At 39.8% G+C, this 19,196-nt stretch overlaps 1 protein-coding gene across 1 annotated transcript in view; it reads left to right on the top strand.

Moving 5' to 3' along the window:
* The first annotated feature begins 3,178 nt into the window (after positions 1–3,178).
* LOC109094733 (activating signal cointegrator 1 complex subunit 3-like) overlaps positions 3,179–19,196 on the top strand; it is a 154,284-nt gene continuing 138,266 nt past the window's right edge. Inside the window, exons 1-3 of the mRNA XM_042740349.1 lie at positions 3,179–3,470; positions 4,253–4,369; positions 12,436–12,586. The gene's annotated coding sequence lies outside the window, so the exon portion shown is untranslated. The remainder of the gene's footprint in view (positions 3,471–4,252; positions 4,370–12,435; positions 12,587–19,196) is intronic.

Here is a 19,196-nt window from a genome sequence, read left to right as displayed (position 1 = left end):
TCATTGCAAAAGCAATGTACTTTTCTGAATATCAGCACATGTGCACAAACACATATGTGCTATTAATTTTATACAACAGTGCATACAGTAGTGACACGGTGTGTTCCTTGAATGAATCAGATTTTGAACTAATCGAGTGAGCCAGTGATTCAACAGATTTCAATGATTCAATAAAACATGAACTTGCTTCCACCTACTGGCGGTTTTATTGTCATCATTATCTATCCATGACAGGCCTAACCTCTTAAGACCTGAGAAAAAAGTTTTATTAAAAAAATAGTTGTTTCCATGTCTTTACATTGTTTAGAGCATTAAAAATAATGTAAAAAAAATATTTCATTCATTTCATTTCATTCCTCGGTAGAGGACATCAGGCCTCAATTTCTTAAAAAAAAAAAAAATAGAAATAAAAAAATGAAAAGACATGAATAAACATGCATAGGCAAAAACAATTGATTTTTTAAAATCACAAATAAATTTTTAGATTTCAAGATTTTTTTTCCACCAAACTTTGTATAAAGATGATTCTCAACTATGTTATAACTGAATGATTCAATATACCATTTTTATTTCTGCAAAATGTGTGTAAAATGAAATAAACGGGTTTTCTCATTATAATACGTAATGAAAAAAGAAGTGTAATAATGGGAGTAATAATTGACAAGATTAACATAATAATATATAATATTTCATAGAATATTGAAATATAATTTCTTTCCCTATTCATTTGTTATGTCTCCAAAAATGCGTAATAAAAATGCTTTTAGTCCCGGTGTCCTCATATGAGGACATGTATGAAATCAACGTCCTGTTTCGTAACATAAAGTCATATTTTGATTTGAAACCCCATAACATTTTCCTGAGATGTTGATTAATGACACACAATTTAAAAATTTGATTAATTAATTTATTAATTACAAAATATTATCATATTTCCATAAGAGTGTCACTAAATTAATTTCAGACATTTTTGATGATCAAGGAGAGGGATTGGTCATGGTGAAACATCCAATCATTTGGTATCTCTGAAAAGCCCTGAATGTCCTCTGTACAGGACATCCAGACCTAAAACTGTGCTCATTTCAGGCACCAGAAGAAAAAAAAAAAAAATATATATATAATAATAATAATAATAATAATAATAATAATAATAAGGCTATTTTTTTCAATAAATAAAAATTACACAAATTTTGCAATCATTATATAAAAATAGCTATAAGGAACATGCCCCCCACCCCCATCCACTCGGATTATTTATTTATTTATTTTTTGACCAGGCCTCCCCCCTGCCCCTGCTGGACTCAAGAGGGTCTGGCTGCAGATTGCACTTGCACTCCCAGACTTGCATTCTCAGACTTGCACTCTCAGACACTTGCGCTTCCGCTAGTGACATCACTAACAGTCTTTATTTTATATTTTTGTTCTATTTAATTATTATTTTTTTGTTTGAATCTCTCAACATTTTACAACAGTAGCCAGGTGTTGAAGACAAGAAAAAATAAACTAAATTACAAAGTCGCTTGCAATCGCCACTTGCACTCTCAGCTACCTGCGCCGTCACTTGCAGTCAACACAAATCATGCGTGTTGCCAATGGAGACAAGACACTGTGGTGATTAAACAATTAAAACTAATTTAGTACCGTAAAAGTACAGCGTCCTGCAAGAAAAAGACAAGACCCGCAAATCCACGGCCACAAAACACCAGAATATGAATGCAGTGCGCAAAGTCTCTCGCTAAGCGTCTTCCTCCCGTAGAAAAAACAAACACTTAATATGCTATTAAGATGCTATTAAAATATCAAATTCAATACAATTTATTAATATAATGAATAATTTATAAAACATGGCAAAACATGCGCAAAACATGGCATAATGTGCCATAATAATAGACTAAGATGATAAAAACCAAACTCAATATGCTCCTCTTCATTATTCTAAAAGTGAAAAAAAAAAAAAAATAATAAAATAAAATATGCATAACTAATAGGTATGTACAGGCAAGCAGGTGAGCCCAGAATAAATGCAACACGCAAAGTTTCGCGTTAAGCATTTTTCCATATAGAATAACTGTCTACAACTCTTTTATATCATATCATTGTCTTTGTCCATTAAGCTAACGTTACATTACGTCTTTTATTTATAATGATTGGAAAATGTTTAACGTTAACGCATAACGCATTGATGCTTTTAATATCACTTAATGCATTTCATAATGCATATATACAGACATATATTTGTTGGTCTGTATATACTTTAAGTCAACAGAAAATTGTCTTTATAGTCCATTATTATGCCACATTAAGCGTTTTGCTGTATTGGAGGACAAGTGAAAGTTTGCACATTGTGTTTATGGCCATCTGCTTGCCTTGTAGTAAATTAAATAATAACTATATATTAAATTTGATCTTTTAATTTCACTTTATGTAGGCCTATCTTAATACATTAAGCCATATTAAGTGTTTGTTTTTTTCTACGGGAGGAAATTAAACACTTAAGATATTTTGTGCATCGCGTTCATATTCTGCTGTTCTGTGGCCGCGGATTTGCGGGTCTTGTCCTTTTCTTGCAGGACGCTGTACTTTTACGGTACTAAATTAGTTTTAATCGTTTAATCACCACATCATCTTGTCTCCACTGGCAACACGCATGATTTGTGTCGAATGCAAGTGACGTCGCAGGTAGCTGAGAGTGCAAGTGGCGATTGCAAGCGACTTCGTAATTTAGTTTCTTTTTTCTTGTCTTCAACACCTGGCTACTGTTGTAAAATGTTGAGCGATTCAAACAAAAAGTAATCAACAAACAGAACAAAATAAAAAATAAAAAAAGACTGTTAGTGATGTCACTAGCGGAAGCGCAAGTGTCTGAGAATGCAAGTCTGAGAATGCAAGTCTGAGAATGCAAGTGCAAGTCTGCAGCCAGACCCTTCTCGCTGGACTGTGTTCATATTATTTTATTTGGGTCCGAACCGCGGTTCGTTTGCGTCATCAAGCCAGCAGGTGTTTACCCCGTTGCTTAGTAACGGCGGGGCAGGAGAAGGCGGCAAATGCATAACATTGCTCTCTGCACTTTTATATATTTTTTATAGCTATATTTTTGAACCATTCGTTTTTTTTACAAAGCTTCGGTACATAACGGCACTTACGTCTGTCTTACAAATGTATTGCAAATGATCTAAAGAACGCTGAAGGTGAATAGAAATGAGATATACAGCTCTCTGTTTGCAGCGCGTCAGTCTGAATACTGCTGCCTTGCTGTTTTTCGCATATGTCTCTATATCGGATATTGTAGTCCACTAACTACAGTTGAACCGTTGAAAGCGGGCGCGTAGTAATCTTATAAAACTACATTTCCCATAATGTACTTCACCATAATCTTCCCACATGTACGCCGGTTGACGCGGTTCTGACAGGTCCAGCTGAGACGGCTTTACCTCACTCTCTTCACCGCTGTAAACTTTTACTTGTTAGTGGTCAGTGACCATTCATATTTGTATAACATAATGTTTTTGTGTGCCGAGGTTTTCAAATACACTGATGTGAACATGAGTACGTTAACAGACGTTAGCTCTGTTCTCATGTGCTTATCTCTGTTTTGGTCATGTTTTTTAATGGCCCCTAAAACTTGTGTGTGGTTTGGTGAAGTAGTGTTAAATTATTTTTATTATTATTATTATTATTATTATTATTATTATTATTATTATTATTATCATTATTTTACATAATGAAGTCGTTATCACTGTGTTTAAAAATCAGTATCATAACACGTTAGTTCAGTAGTAAGCAGTTATTCTGCAGTCTGTAGTGTCTGACAGTCTTATACTTGTACAGGGGCCCAGAAAGGATTTGATACCTCCGTTATTAATTATATTAAAACAATTAAAGTGCAGTTTATTATTAAGAATAATAGCACAAGAACACTTCTGAAGCAGGGCTTTTCACAACTAAGGTTTTATGTGATAAAACAGTACATATACTATAATGAAGAGCACTTTGTGATTCTTAAATGTTAGAGGAAGAGATCATCAGATTGGGGGATCTGACGAGTCTTGTCACAATGAGAATGTTTGGTTTTGGCCATCTATTTAATTCATTTTAAAGCACCTTTTTAGGTATTTTGTCTCAGTCATCTGTTGTGATTTTGTGTCAGGTGTTGGTAGTAAAATGAATGGCTACGATCCATACTGTCTGCTTCGTTAAAGACACATAAAGGAACTGTCTATATTCACATTTCTCATCTTTCCCACATGAACAGGTGTTGGGCACAGACGGCCTTCAGTGCGGCTGACCATGTCTCCTCCTCGGCTCACTGGAGCCCTGCGCTCCTTTCAGCAAACAGGATGATTTAACACAAGACATTTATGATCTGAAGGTAAGACAACATGAATCCAGCTGGAGCTTTGTTAAATGATAGTTATTTTGTCATATTTTCATTTTATTCAGCTAATTTTAGCATTTTAGCTTTAATGGTTTGTTAGAAAAGGAGTAGAAATCAAATGATGTGATCACATGTGTGTAAACTGACTTTGAATGTGGCTCATTCTATTAGAATTGAGTGCCAAAACTAAGTTATTGAGCGTGAGTAAATTATAACAGGTATCCTTCAATGGCTTATTTAACCACATGAAAGCGCACACACATACATAAATGTATTTATAATTTGTAAATTAGTGTGAATAATACTTTTTTGTTGAATGTTTTCGAATCGACCCGGTCACGTGTCTGTTTTGACGCGATGGCTAGATTTTCAACTCTGTTTTTAGCTCTTTACAGAATTGTTGGCCGCTTGTATGTCCATATGTAGGTCATGCAATACCAAGGTCAGTACAGAGTCTATCGCATCTCTTACTGTCGAGGCCAAAATGGTATCCAAAGTACTTTGCTGTTCTTTAAGTGCTAGCTTGATACCATTAGCAATGGCGCTATTGAGATCCTCTTTGTTGTTAGTGGAATCTTTGTATTTTTTTTTTATTGGCGATTGCTCAATCACTCTTTTCCTTTGTCTCATGAAGTAATCATGATGGAATAGATAGAGAATGGTTCGAAATTTACTTTCAGGATTGTAGAATATTTGACAGAGTGAGCAGAGCGAAGGACCGTGCGTGCACCGCCGTCGAAGGGTCACATGATCTCCTTTGTTTAAGGTTGTTTTTGAAAGAAGTTTTTTATGCTTACCAAGGCTTCCTTTATTGGATCAAATACTAAAAAAAAAATCAAACAAACAACAACCCCCCCCCAGTAATATTATGAATTGACTCCATGACAGACAAAGAGCTGGTCTGTGGTCCTGAAGCTTTGTGTCCTGTCTGCGCAGCGTCTCAATGCCCGGACGGGACAAAGCCAAGCTAGGGCTGGGTCTGCCTCCTCGGGGGTCAGCACTTGCAGACTCACCACATGATCCCTGAAGGGAGTAGTGGGTAACTTTGGGCACATAGCTGGGCTGGGGCATCAGGATTACCTGGGGGTCAGCCAGGCCGAACTCTAGGCACGAATGGTCGACCGAAAATGCGTGCAGGTCCCCTACCCTCTTGATGGAGGCCAATACAAGCAGGAGCAGGGTTTTCATTGACAGAAACTTCATCTTGACTGTCTGCATAGGCTCAAATTGGCCCTGCCGTAATGCTCTGAGCACTAGAGACAGGTCTCAAGAAGGTATAGATGGGGGCCGTGGAGGATTTTACCTTCTTGCCCCCCTAAGGAACCTGATGATCAGGTCATGCTTCCCCACCGACTTCCCTTCCACGTAGGGCTGTGACAGTGGCAGATTTTTACCACCGCTGCGGTAATGGGACCACCTACCGCTGGTGACGTGGTGTTGAGCTATATATAATTAATATTAAATATTAATTTAAACGTTAAACTGAAAAAAATAATCACCTGCACAACTGCTGCTTCTGTCACTGTGCATTCTGTGCATTTATTCAGTCGCAGAATGACTGAGAACGGGAGACATTTCAGACGAGCACTCCACTTCACTTCAGTGGCAGGCGCGAGTCAAACGAGTCCGCATGCTCTTCAATTGCACGCACAAAGGCCTGTATTATTTCATATCAAAGCGCGAAATAAACTACATGCATGCAATGTCGTGGTCAGTTAAGTCATGAAGTTACCAAATAGGCGATTAAAGTTGACTTAAATCTGTGCATGCATGTAATATATTTTATATGAGTCACATTTAAGAACATACATTTGAAATGATTTTCAAAACTGTCCTGGAGCAGCCCAGCACTGTCTCACTCATCTAACACACCCGATTTAACTCGTCAGCTAGTGTTTATTTTAGCACTTCCATCAGTGAATGCGAAGCCTGCAAAACACTAAAATAAATATCAAAGAAAAAAATACAGTTAAACAAGAAAATAGCCTAAATAAGAAAGTTAAATACACCCTGTCTACCGGACGCGAGCGGCGCGGTGCGACAAAATACTATAGAATTCATTATAATAAGTGATACTACATTGGATACGGCACGACATGACATGACAATCCCCGACAGTAAACTGCCTCGTCCTATTTATGAGGTACTGACACAGAGTGTAGACACTAGACAGACTCAACCTGTTGCGATGCGGCGGTGTCGCGTCCGGTGTAGACATGGTTCACTGTTCCGCTGCCAAGCAAGTGCCACATTAACTCCTCGTCTGCACACGCTTTGAAATAGGAATCGTTCCCACATTTCTTGTTAACATATTTCATTTATCGCTGTCTCGTTTGTATTTGGCCAGTTTTATTTGGCCAAAACTTATTATGCTTGTTATAGAGTGTGTGACGTCACGTGCACTACAGCCAGTGGCAGTAGACAACCGCGGTGGCAACCGACCACCACGGTGACGCGGTTGTCACAGCAACCGTCACAGCCCTACTTCCACGGGGTCGTGGTTGGCAGCAATCGCAACCACTTAGACTTTAAAGGGTAAGTTCACCCAAAAATGAAAATTAGACTGTGTTTTACTGAACTGAATCACATAGCCGAGTCTAATGGTCCGCGGAAACCAGCGAGACGGTATGGGTAGCCAGGTACTCAGACACCACACAAGCTGGATCAGCAGGACCACCGACGTACCCACGTTGGGGCAGCGAGGTGGAATGTAGGAACCTGAAGAGGGGTCTGAGTGTGCAGTGCAACACTTACCTGGTTTCACGGTTTGGCAGAGGGTGAGTGAGTAGGGCCTTTGACGACTCTCTAGAAATGCCCGCTGCTGCATACTGGCGAGAGAGGAGGATGAGTGTGGGTCCGGCCGAGACTCTCCATGCCCTCTTGGGACCCAGAGACAGAGAAAACTGCTCTCCTGTTGAGATTTTTGGAAACCAGATTCTCCACCCGGCCCTCCTCCTGGGAAGGGAGAGGAGCATCATTCTCTGTCTGGGTCGCCTGTCCCGAGGCCTCTTGCTCTTCTGCTCACCACCAGATTGACGAGGGCCTGGACAGGCGGGGCCACCTGCCTAATGCCAGCTCCACGGCGCCTCTAGCTTGAGGTTGCTGCGGATGCGGCATCGGAGTGGGGATGGACGCAGGGGGCCGCCCTCTGCGATGAGCAGGCTGGGGCACTCCGGCCGGTCAGTTGCGGTTCGGAGCTCTTTTAGAACTTTCGGATCGTGACCACCCTCATGCAGGTCCCTCAGTGCTTAAGCCTGAAGAACCTGCAGTAACGCCGTAGTGTGTAAGGCGCAGGCAACTTCTCCACAGGCCGTATAAGCAATGCCAGACAGGCCAGACAAGTACCTACAGACCCGGGAGGGGAGGCATGGTTCACCCTGCCGGGTGGAGGTGGTATTAGGACACAACTGCATCCCAACTGACCGCTCCACCAGGAGCACCCCCGTATACCCCCTAGCTGCAACATAATCGAGAGTGGTGAGGGAGGAGGAGTTAGCAGGTCAATTTCCGGCAGAAAAAGGTGCCATCCATAACCTGGTAAGCCCCTCATGCACCTCCAGGAAGAATGGCACCTGGGCAGGGCACTAAGAACCAATGCAGACCACCGTGAAGTTCCAGTAGTCCAACCTTTAGGGCTCAGGACACGGTGGAAGTCTTCTCTCGAGCCCTACCCCCACGGTGGCCCAGAAAAGCATAGCCGTTATTTCCAGATCGGATACAGGCATTGCTACAGTCCCAGAGGACAGCAGCGCAGCCGAATATTCCTCTCCAGAAAGCTCTGTCTCACCCTCCGATGCAGCGATTGACATCCGTTCGTCAGGAAGAGTGTCAAAGGACACTGATAGTACACTCCTTGTAGAGGGCCCAGCACGTTCCATTGGCAGCTCAACTGTTTGCACATGTGCAGGCTGTGTGATGAAGCCTGTTGCTACTCGAACCTGTACAATCTGTCGATAAAACAATATAAAGACAGCCAGATGTGCAATAATTCTGGGCAATTGTTTGTTCACATGTTCCATCAGCGTACGCTTTCGGTAGTATAATTACAAGTAGTCTGCGTCCGCACTCTCCATGTATGCGTCTGGATTGCTCATGCGGAAAGTATAACACAGGCTTTAAGGCCCGGGTATACTTCACATTCTCCGTTCCGTTCCGTCTCGCGCACAGCCAGATATTCAAATATTGTAGAAAATGAGAACATCAATGTGGAGAAGATCTTGTTTACATCAAAACTGAAACCAAGCCATCAACACAGAACTCACATCTCGCACACTTCACACACGTACATCTTCTATCACCATTGCACTCGCGTCTTGCACAAGAAAGCTGCATGTTTAGAAAGCCATGTAAAATGAATGTAAGTTCAACTTTTTAAAAACATATCTTGAGACTTTATGGTGGGTTTTTTCCCAATCCCACCGCATCTCATGTTTTTAAATGAAAAATGTACTCTGTGTGTTTGGCTTTCCACCCTTTGTATTAAACTATGCATGCATACATGATGCTGTTTTGTTTATAGTTGTACAAGCAATTAATTATAATTGGTTCATGAACATTATTTTAAATATTATACACGTGCATTAGTAATATTTTGCTTGATGCGCCCTCTTGTGGCCTCAGGAGAGAAGCCAAAAGCTTTTCTTCACCCTAACTGAAATTATGCATTTTTAAAATCAAATATAATTTGAATTTTGATAATATTTAAGTACAAAATTCGAATTTAGTTTTTCAACCATTTTGACAGCCCTACCCGGGTGATACATTGTCTATAGCAAGACCCACATTGTCTTTACAAAGACGTAATGTCGAGTTTGCAAACCAAACTTTGGTCAACCGATCTTAATACCAGGTGTAAACAGCAACATTTTTATGCCCGTAAACTTGAAGAAAATCCAAAAAAATGCATAATACTACCCTTGCACTTCCCAAAAACACAATAGCATCAAGATGGTGACTTTGCACTGGCAAGACTATTTAGGCATTATCTGCATCGCAACCGGCAGAAACAGTTTATGTCTGAACTGTTTTTTATCAATCACCTGTAGTCATGTCCAATGCTTTGCACATAGTCGGCAAAAGTTAGGAAGTTTAACCAATGGATTAGCTGTGATATATGGATTAAAGTGGACTTAAGGCCACAGATATATCTGCAAAGTGCTGTTGTATGCTGATAATATCAGTTTACAGATTTATATCGCTCTAATTAATCGCCAAAACAGCTTTTGTCTCTTTGTAATCTGATGTCCTCTGTCTGTACTTTATTCAAACGACCTTGAGAGTGTGATTCATAGTGTATTAAATAAGCTTTGACCACTCTGTTTCTCTTTAATCTCTCTCTCTCTTGACTTTGCCTTTATTGGGATTTTGCAGAAGCAGAAGGCCACACCTCCGTACAGTGTAAATTATTCTCCTCGTCTCTAAATTCAGATTTCTTTATCGCCACTGATGCTGTTTTTGGACGGAGAGCATATGTTGCAGGTTTTTCCAAGCGCTCACTCATAATGCTGTGTTTGAGAGGGCACTGAAGTGCTGATACAATGGCGTGGTGTTAATTTACTTACTGACCCGGTGACATGACCTATTGAACAGATATCACAAACTGAGGCGCTTATTCAAATAACCCTTTACTGTATCCTTCAGCTGTTTGCAGTGGAACTCCTTTCATTAAGGTTTTACAGTATTTCAGAACACAAAATAATATGATTTCAGATTTGCTAGTCTCACAGGGATGGGTGATTAAAATAATTATGTCTCGATGTGTATCTTGATATTACACGTTTATGTTTAAAACACAGAATAAAAAATAATAATTTCTCTTGCAATTCTGAGTTTATATTTCATAATTCTGACCCTTTTCTCAAAACTGTGAGATGTAAAATCAGAGTATATCTGGACATTCTGAGTTTATATGTTTCAGTTTTTTGTTGTTTTTGGTTTCTGACTGGCACTGAATAAAAATTTTAAGAAGTTCATTGTGACTTTTATCTTATAATCTTATAATATTTTTTTTCCACAATTGCTAGTTTGTATCTCTTAGTTCTGATTTTTCTTCTTAAAATTTTAAGAAAATGTCAGAATTATGAAAAATCAGTTTTTTGAGTTGCATTTTTTTTTCTTATGGCAGAAACAAGTTTTTTGATTACGTAAACTTGGCCTTGGTGAGCATAAGAGACCTCTTTCAACAGAACAGATCCCAGACAGGTAGTATACATACACAACAGTGCCGTGAAAAGGTTTTTTTTCTGAATTTTTTTTTTTTTTTTTTTTGCATATTTGTCACACTTAAAAGATTCAGACCATCAAACAATTTTAATATTACACAAAGATAACCCGAGTAAATACAATATGTAGTTTTAAAATAATTATTTTATTTATTAAGGGAAAAAAGCTGTCCAAACCTGCCTGGCCCTACGTGAAAAAGTAATTGCCTCCTAAATCTAATAACTGGTTGTGCCACCCTTGACAGCAACAACTGCAATCAAGCGTTTGAAATAACTGGCAATGAATCTTTCACATCACTGTGGAGGAATTTTGGTCCAGTCTTCTTTGCAGAATTGTTTTAATTCAGCCACATTGGAGGGTTTTTGAGCATGAATGGACTGTTTAAGGTCATGCCGCAGCATCTCAATTGGACTTTAACTTGGCCACTCAAAAACCTTAATTTTGTTTTTCTTGAGCTTGACTTGTTTGGGATCACTGAAGTGCGCTTGAGCTTGAGGTCACAAACTGATGGCCAGACATTCTCTTTCAGGATTTTCTGATAGAGTGCAGAATTCATGGTTCCATCAATTATGGCAAGTCGTCCAGGTCCTGAAGCTTCAAAGCAGCCCCAGACCATCACACTGCCACCACCATGTTTAACTGTTGGCATGATGCTCTTTTTATGAAATGCTGTGTTAGTTTTATGCCAGATATAATGGGACACACACCTTCCAAAAAGTTCAGCTTTTGGTAGGCCGGCCACTCCTGGGAAGGTTCACCACTGTTCCAAGTTTTTTCCATTTGTGGATAATGACTCCGACCGTGGTTCGCTGAAGTCCCAAAGCATTAGAAATGGCTTTATAACCAGGGGTGCACATAAGTGGTCCGCAGGTCCGCATGTGCGACCAAAATAAGAAATGCGCTGTATACATAAGTTTAGATGGCGCGTTTGCATATCAACATGGTTGACAGCTGTTAATACACAATTACCATTTTAGATCGACAAACTGTACTGTATAAGATTTCTATTCAAACTGAAAGCACAAATCTAGCCTATCTGCTACCATTTTCTAAGCACAATGTAAAACTGTAACATTTCATTCACTGACGCTCTACAGTCGGGAGTGCTAAACCCAGAAGCACATACTGCCAGCATCCCACCAAAATAAAAGCTTGCTGATTTTCAGTTTGAAAATAAAAAAATAACAAAAAAAAAAAAAAAAAAAATTGGCCGTGAGTGGATCTTTACAATTGGCCGTGAGTGTAGCATTATACTTTGAAGTTTACTGTAAAATTATTGTATTTGTATTTAATACTCACTTATACTTAATACTCACGTATCAGCATGACGCAGCCGAGATATTCTCCAAAATGGCACCAGGGTGATGCAGAGGAGACAAACTGTTGAACAAAGTCGTTTTTATTTTTTCTTTTGCACACAAAAAGTATTCTCATAGTTTCATATAATTGCGGCTGAACCACTGATGTCACATGGATTAATTCACAGATGTTTCTGGACTCTATGCAAAAAAATCTTAATTTGTGTTCTGAAGATGAACGAAGGTCTTATGGGTTTGAAATGACACAAGGGTGAGTAATTAATGACAGAATTTTCATATTTGGGTGAACTAACCCTTTAAAACTTGCGTACTTCCAAGTTGGAAGGGATTGTGAAAGTAACCAATTGAAGCAGCCTTTAGTAAACTTAATGGCAAAGCATAAAGCTGACTCAGGGATTGCACATATATTATGAATGTTCAGTGTATTGTACTGGAAGAGTATCGTGTTTTTATAAACAGTATTCATTAAATTGTCCTTTCTGTTTAAACATAAGTTTTGTTACATGCATCTTTTTGCAGACCAAACGCTTGAAACAACAGGAAATATTTGGCCGAGACGGTCTGACATGGCAGAAGATAGTTCAGTACTTCACCCAACATCTGGAGAAGAAAGATCAGCCAGCAGCCACTCTTGAGTTGAAGAATATCCTCCAAGCAGCCAAACAAATTGGTAGGTGATTCATTGTTGTGATTCAAAAACAATCCAATCAGCAATTTACAGTACTGTGCACTTAACAAACTAATGGGCAAATGGGCACTTCCAGTGCAGAAGGCTTCACTGATTGTAATAGAAGTTACTTAGTTTTGAAGTAACAAAACAAATGCTTCTGGTGTAGATATAGTGTAACTAGGGCTGGGCAATATGGCAAAAAAATCTCCCTCCAAGCCAAAAATCTCATTTTTTTTTTTCAGAACATTTGACTGATTCTTGGTTTTTTTACAAGTCAACTTGAAAATGTAAGTACAACATGATTCAAGTAACTTTTCCTTTTTTAACCCTCCAGTTAAAGAAAATTCTATGCCAAGCGCACCACACATGAAGGTGTCAACATGATGTAAAACAAATCACTTGTTAAATATCTTTGCATAAAAGATGCATGAACTAGGCTACAATTGCATCTTATACAAACTTGTCTTATACATATTATATGTTCAGAAATAATACAAGAAAATCAAGGAAATTCAAATTCAAAATGACTGAAGGTATAACACCAGTAGACTATTATTAACTATAAATGTTCTGTAAAAAACAATGAACAGCAGCTTTCAGCCATGATGCAAACAGAAGTAGTTATTTACAGGTTTTCATGGCAAAACATTAAATTCATATTAATTGGTAAAATCTGAAAAATTGCCCATCCCAGAGTATATTGATTAGGCCTTTTTTTTGTTAATTCAGCCATATTTATAATGTAAAGCTGTTGTGTTTCACTGTTGTCAGACTAATAATTAATTTCTCATTATTTTATGAACATAAGTATGCATTTATTTTTATTTTGTTTGCGCTACTTGCAGTTATATTAGAATAATGATTTCACAGAATAATTCAAGTTATTTCTGCTTTAAAATGTATCCTAGACATCAGACAAACAGATAAAGAAGATCTAATGAAGTAACACTTAAAATGTCATGTGATATTGATCACTTCGATCCAGCAATCACAGGTTTTGTTGGTTGTCAGCTTCTCTTTTGGCAGCAGTTGACTTGAAGGCATTTTGATCTATTTCCTCTTATAAAAAGCTTCATTTCATTGACTTTTTTATAGCAGTCTTGAAAAAAAACCTTGCTTTAGGTCAGATAATAATATCCAGATTCTTCTAAAACATATTTTATTGAGAGTCATTGTGTTCACAGGCTGAACATTGATTTATGCAAGCTGAAGACTTTATCAAAGGTTTTGTTACCTTTTCTGGGCCTATGGGCATCCACATTTCTTTGTTCATACTCTTGTGCTGTGAAAAACAAACCGAGAGATTAAATTGGTTTTGTTTTACAGGGGAGTTCATCTTATGAAATAATGTAGTATTGAGTATTAATAATACAAAAAAAAAAAAACTATATATATATATATATATATATATATATATATATATATATATATATATATATATATATATATATATATATATAGTTTATAAATAGAAATGAAAAGAGTCTTTAGATGATTATCCCTCTATATACAGCCTCCATGCAGCATTTCCTATCAAAATTCAGTTCAGTAATCTTTTACCATATGTTTTCTGGTAAAGGTTAACAGCCAGCTGTCAAAATAGATTTTTTTTGCAGCAACTTTGCTGTGGTTCATTTTCTGCCTAATACCATGAAGAACTAATCGAATCTAGCACTGGTAGTAGAGTTACTGGACCACCTTAAGGTCAGGATCATTTTCCACATGTCATCAACTCACTTAGCATCTAATGATTCATGATTATATAGCCACCCCTTACCTCAGTGGCATTCAGTTGTCCTGATGAATCTAATTCAATTTAATTCAAGTTCCTTATAGCTCTGCTGTGGTTAAATAACCATGAATGAATTTTGAGCCTTTTCCGTCACTGTGTTTAATCTTGCTGTTCTGCTCCTGTCGTGAATAATCTGGGATGCAGAAGGACCTCTGGGTTAGAACTGGAGACTTAGCCTTTTCTGAACAACACCAATGCATTGCCTGTCTTGTTCACTCTTGAGTGATGCGAACTCTGAGGGACTAGTAGGAACATTCCACATTCATGTTCTCTTTCTTTTTGATCTCTCTGCTTTGTGAAGTTGACAGCAGACACGATGGCATTCTAAATCCCCTTCCCACGTCACTGTGGAAAAGGTTCACTTCAGTGTGATTGGATTTCTGTAGGAACAAATGTCTTTTGTCATCAGATAAGACAACAACAGGCACTGTGGAGAGGAGGACTTCTTATTGGCCACATGTTCCCTCTAATCAATGGAAACTTGGTTTTCTTCATGAATCTCACTCTTAAGATTCAAGTGTGACTTGCCATAGAAATTCTTAAAAAAACTACAGAACTTTTGGTTTCTCCTCTTACCTTCTGTAGTTAAAAATGAAATTGTATGTTAAGCTTGTGCTATACTTTCCGCATAAGCAATCTGGATGCGTACACGGACAGCACGGATGCGGACTACTTGTATTTATACTACTGAAAGGGTACGCTGATGGTCTGCTCCGCAACAACATGTAAACGAACAATTGCCCAGAATTATTGCATGTCTGGCTGTCTTAATATTATATATAACCTGCACATTTTTTTTTATAAAACCCAGTCAACAGAAGATGTCTCCTCACTAAAATATACATATATGGATCTTACAACACCTCATTTTACAATCCATAACGTCATCGGCATATCATTTCCATGTATATTCCCATCCACGTGACTTCAGTTTTAACGCCATTAAAGGTATGTCACAGTCATGGACATCTGTTCCTTTGTGTTATCCCTATTTGGTCATGTTCCGTTCCTAGTTTAGTTAATTGGTTACTCCCCACCTGTTTCCATTCCTCTCATTACTTTCCTTGTGTTTAAATACCCTGTCTGTTCAGTTCTGTTTTGTCCACTATTAATGTGATGTTTGATTATTTGGATTTGTGTTTGAACCATACCTTTTATCTCCTTCGTCACACTAACCCCTTACCAGTTACCCCCCATTTTCAGCATAGAGACAGAAATTACATACCCAAAATAAAAAGGTTTCTGCTCATGATTCTTTCTTACTAGATACATAACCAACATATATTCACAAAGCTGACACTTTAAAGTTTACTGTTCAGGAATCAGAATCACTCAGACAGTTATGATAATAAAGATATATAAACTCAAACATAAAAACAAAAAATAGAAATATTAAAAAACATATTTTTTAAATGTATTTAAAAAATTGTTGATGTAGGATATGAGTTTAGAAACATAGTGTAGCTAAAGCCACAAGTCTACCAATGCTTCATTTGAAATTTCATAATATAATCTGTAAAACTGTGAATTTTATGAAATATTTTCTAAGGCCATGTCGTGTGTTTTTATAGAAGGCTAATCGGATTGATTTATGACCCCTGTCATCTTCTGTAAACTCACATGTAAAGCTCTCATTTATGCTTTCTCATGTTTATTTGGCTCTGAACGATCCTCCATTCATGATTCTATTGTTCTCACGAAACGATCCTTTCACACCTCCGCCAGGTATGACACATTATCCGCATTATTCTTTTATCATTATTCTTTTGTTTTTATTCCGCCATTATTAGCCTTTGTTGTGGTATTTTAAGGTCTACAAAGACACAAATCTTCAGTTCCAGTATTCATTTGCCCCACTTTTATTAAAAGCCTTACTATAAAAATACAACAAAAACATTTTCTTACGACCTTACGTGAATTATTATGAAAAAAAATGCATTATGAAGAAGAACCGCACCTGTTATCTAGCAGCATTAGAGCTAACGTTAGCATCAAGGTATATCAGACTATTTATGAAATTATTAGTACACTTTTACTCAAAAACTCACTTTAAACCCCGATCGAGTGTTTGTAATAACTTCCTTTTGCGAGCACAAGTGGAATGTTGGTCGTTTACTGTTGTAAAAATATGCTATTTATAGCCTTTTACATCGCTGCACAAGTTAGCATTTCAGATGTACATTTTCAATATTTTCTATAAAAATGCCCCAAATCTCAAGAAAATCGCATACCAAGCTTTACTATCGTAATCGCGTGTTTATTGTTTGGATATGTCGTGGGTACAGAGGTGTATCTGTGTTGTTGTGGTCAGATATCAATGCGGAAGTGTACATGAAGCATGTGACACGATGTGACGTTGTCTTGTTATGGGACTCTAAGATTGACAAGGCGAAGGACGAATCAGAGTCTGTGTGAGACACAGCGCGTGCACGAAGCTCGGCACACACACATACAGCGCTGGGAGAGGCTATTTATCATCAGATAGCGTAAATCAGTGGAAAATGAATAGAAATGATTATTCTGTCTGAAGAAATATGAAGTAAACATCAGTAAATATATCAATATATCTCCGTAGATATGCATCTTTGGTCTATAAACCCTTTTTGACGCTTTTCAGTGAGTCTATGTGAACACAAATAAACCCACTGCTGACGTGACTGAATATGAATGAGTGGTGAATTTCTATTCAAAATTTGGCATAATACGGATTTATTATTTTGCACTCCTGACATAAATTAATAAATAACTGTCACTGCAACAATGTTTTATCAAAACAGTGGTCAAATATCGAAGCTAGAGCCTTTAAACTTTCATCTGATGCACAGTTTCCCCAGATCAAGTAAGAGAGTGATGTTTAACGTGCTGTGAAAGTGAAACAATAATAATCTGGGGCCGTCAGCGATCTTTTACCACTAATGTTTTAAAAGCCATATTTGTTATCTCCTTCGTCATGCGCTTAACTTAGCACACCTACACGTGTTACAGAATAGCAGACCTAAAAGTAAGTTAGCTGCGTTTTTCTTTCGTTCTCATTTTTGTTTTCTCCCTCTCCCGGAATGGATATCCCGGCAGTCCAGCTCCTATGCCTGGAGCAGTCGGACCGTTCGCTGGAGGACCATACTATGGACTTTTTCGATCTGGTGTGCCTTACCCACTTCCCAGACCGCTCGCTCTGTGCCTTTTATTATCACGGCCTGAGCGAGCGGTGTAAGGCACGCCTGCCAGCAAACGGTCCCAGAGAGGATTTCGCCGCTTTCGTGGAGTGGGTACTGGAGAAAAATGGATCTCCATTCACCATCAGCCCTGCTGAAGAGGATATCTCCAGCCCCACTCCCGACCCAGAGACCAGCCAGCCATCACCCGCGGTACGGAGATACTGCCTGAGCCCACCGCAGACGGAGAGCCTGAGCCCACTACGACTGAGCTGATTGTCGCCATGGAGCCTGAGCCTCGATCAGCATCTGACCAAGCACGTGAGCCGGCAACATCGTCCATTCCCAAGGGAGTTTTGGTGGAGATCGAGGGCTTGGAGGGAAGCCCCAACCACCCTCCCGCCCCTGAGGGTGAGCTGCAACTAGTCTCTGGAGTTTATTATGAGGAACTTATGGACATTTTTGAAATGGATTTAATAGACTGGTTTGGGGAGGTAACTCCCAGTCCTCCTATGTCTCCGCTGGTTCCGCCCAGCCCAAGTCTATCTGTGTTCCCTACCAACCTCCCTCTCCCGCCGCCTCTCAAACAAGCCAGTTCCTCAACCCCATCTCCGCTTGTGCCAGTCAGTCCCGCAGCTCACGCTCAGTCAGCACCATCTGGGCGCGATGATTCACCGCGGGACTTCCAGTCTCCAGCTTCGCCTTGGCGTGGGGATTCCCTGTCTCTGCCTCCAGCCTCCGAGCCCTGGACTCCACCTCGGTCCTTCGACCCATCGGCTCCGCCTTGGCACCTAGCTCCCTTGTCTCCACCATGGCCCATCATCCCACCAGCTCCCTCGTCCCTCCGGCTCTGCCTTGGTCAGTCGTCGACTCCACTCCTATGGCTTTGCCTCGTCACTCCATCCCTCTGGCTCTGTCAGGCTCCTTCTTTCTTCTGGCTCCACCTCCATCCTCAGTCACTCTCCGCCTCCGCCTCGGTCTCCGGTGCCTTCAGCGCCGCCTTGGACCTCCGGACCCTCTGTGTCACCCTGACTCTCCATCTGCTCGGCTCCAACCTGGGCTCCTCATCCATTGTTGCAGTCTCCATCAGTCGGCGCCCTGGTGTTGTCGGCTCCTCCACCATGGCTCCTCCCGCCGTCTACTCCACCATGGGCCTCTATCCTGGCTGGCCTCTAGATGACCATCTGGCTCCTCCTTCTCCGGGCTCCTCCCTGGCTCCTACCTCCATCCACTCCACCCTGGTTCTATGCTCCATGCTCCCTCTCCATTGCCTGCCCCATGCCTGCCCCACGCCCGCCTCCTGAACCCCCACCCTCCCTCTGCTGGACTATCTCTTTCGGTGCGAGGACGCACCGTTCCGGGAGGGGGTGAACTGTCATAGTCATGGACTTCTGTCCATTCCTCTCATTACTTTCCTTGTGTTTAAATACCCTGTCTGCTCAGTTCTGTTTTGTCCTCTATTAATTAGGGCTGTGCAAAAAATCGAATACGATTTTCATGCGCATCTCATCAGTAAAGACGCTCCTGTAATTAGTAGTGTATCTCCAGCACGTGCGTTCAGATCAGGGTTGCCAGGTTTCCACAACAAATCCTGCCCAGTTGCTTCTCAAAACTAGTCCAAAACTAGCCCAATCGCATTTCCAAGAGGTTCCCCGATAAAAATTGC

Source organism: Cyprinus carpio, chromosome B16 (assembly GCF_018340385.1).
Source record: "Cyprinus carpio isolate SPL01 chromosome B16, ASM1834038v1, whole genome shotgun sequence".
NCBI classification, from domain to species: domain Eukaryota; kingdom Metazoa; phylum Chordata; class Actinopteri; order Cypriniformes; family Cyprinidae; genus Cyprinus; species Cyprinus carpio.
The sequence above is the reverse complement of the archived record's forward strand: the minus strand, read 5'-3'. Positions and strand labels throughout refer to the sequence as shown.